This window comes from Eucyclogobius newberryi, unplaced genomic scaffold (assembly GCF_026437365.1).
Source record: "Eucyclogobius newberryi isolate DKJ021-1_F unplaced genomic scaffold, fEucNew1.0.hap1 SCAF_4, whole genome shotgun sequence".
NCBI classification, from domain to species: Eukaryota; Metazoa; Chordata; class Actinopteri; order Gobiiformes; family Gobiidae; genus Eucyclogobius; species Eucyclogobius newberryi.
Window position 1 is genome coordinate 32,418,707 of NW_027316056.1, and position 2,029 is coordinate 32,420,735.

The following is a 2,029-nucleotide window of genomic DNA, read 5'->3' on the forward strand; positions in this document are numbered from 1 at the left end:
GGCACTATTAGCATCTGCTATTAGGACGTCCTCCTCATCCATATATGGATTCACTACTCTGCCTTGAGGACAGATCAGGACACAAAAGAAACCTTGGGTTTTTGGTTTATTCAGGATTTTGTCAAAATGTTTGACATTTGAACAATTGTAACATATCACACCTTTTACAAGTAAACTGTCATTACACAGTTCCTCCTGCAGGCGACACTGGTGAGCTTATGTGATGTAGAGTCCCAATGTTTGACTTGTCCATCCCATTCTAAGTCCACCACGAGAGGCCTAAACCTGCACTCAGTCTAGACTAAGCTCTGTGGAAGTCATTTAGCTCAATCCTCAAATACAACTTTCTCTGTGGCCGCTCAGGAACAGTACCAGGGGTGACGGGGGCAGGTGAGGGGGGCAGGTGAGGGGGGCAGGGGTGACGGGGGCAGATGAGGGGGGCAGTGGTGACAGTGGCACGGGTTCGATCAGAATACTGTTGTTGCATCCTTAAGCAAGACACTTCAATCACCTTTTCCTAAGTATGGAATGTGACATGTGAGAGGTGTTTGTCTGAGAGGCCATTGGCACAATGGCTGCCCATTCAACAAAGAATCCAATACAAACTCTGTCTCCTCACTCACCAGTGCACACAGGGAACTGCCCCTGCCACTGCCCCTACCACTACCCCTGCCCCTGCCCCTCAGTGAGCTCCTCACACCACACACCGCCCCAAGAACCCTCCACCATGTCCACCTACCGCCTGCACCAGCCCAGAGCCAAGCTCTCCACTATGGGAGACAGGGCCTTCCAGGCAGTCGCCCCACGGCTCTGGAACGCCCTTCCAGAGACCCTGAGGGCCCCACAGAGTGTGGAGGCATTTAAAAAAAAGCCTTAAGACATTTTTATTTTAAAAAGCCTTATCAAATTCTTATGATTTATAGATGTGTATCGTGAATGCTTTATTGTTTTAACTCTGTGACTTGCTTGTTGACTGTTATGTAGCACTTTGAGATTCCATTGGAATGTAAAGTGCATTACAAATAAAATGTATTATTATTATTATTAATTATTAGGCCAAGTGTGTAGCTTATATGTGTAAAATAAAATATAGAGAGAAAATAATTAGAATTTATATCTGACGTCAGTAAATGATTGAAAATGCTCAGTGTTTGCTTCTGCGATGGCATTTGAAAGGGTCTCGTGTCCTTTAGAAAGTGCTTCTTTGCGTTGCAAATGTGAAGCTCTGGAGGAAGTGTTGTGTCAGCAAACGGGCAACTCTTTGCCTTCACACATGCACCACACAAACACAACTGCACGCTCTTCTTCCCATCTTCTTTCCCTTTAGAATTCACTTCCGTCTAACTCAGCATGCTTCAGTTGTGTGGGAATTCACGACAGGAACATTCACTTGTGCCTTTCACTGAAACCATCATCATGACCGTCTGGACCCGAGCTGATAGACACTTTGCAGACAACACTTCATGTGAATTCAAATTGGTTTTAATGTAGTGCAATATATGGAATTGTGAATATATTTTGATGCTCTTTCCAGCTGTTTGCTCGGTCTGCAGTCATCTTTAAGGCAAACGTGCATCTTCTGGCTGCATGTTGTGTCATGAGCACAGGTCTGATGGAGGCTGTGAGCTGCAGACTGACCATGAGCACGACTCCACCCCAGAGGAGCTGATGATGGCACACTGGAGCCTGGCAGGGGGGATTTCCTCCTGTACCTCATCTTGTTCTGCTCCTTCTAATTACACAAGACACAACTGAACAAAGTTTTATGAACGCTGCAAATGTGTTCTGAGCCTGTGAGACGAGACGGCTCAGTCAGAGACACAATCCCAGACAAACAATATCCAAAGAGCACAGCTTTCTTCTAGACTTGTTCTTCAAACTATTGTACATGCATTACAGTTAATCATTTTAGAATTACATTTGGTGCAGTGTTTGGTCTAAGCGTATAGACTTTACTATCATAACTATGAGGCATGTGTCACACATTTGAAAAAACAGCACATTACATGAATATAACTTTAGTGTTGAA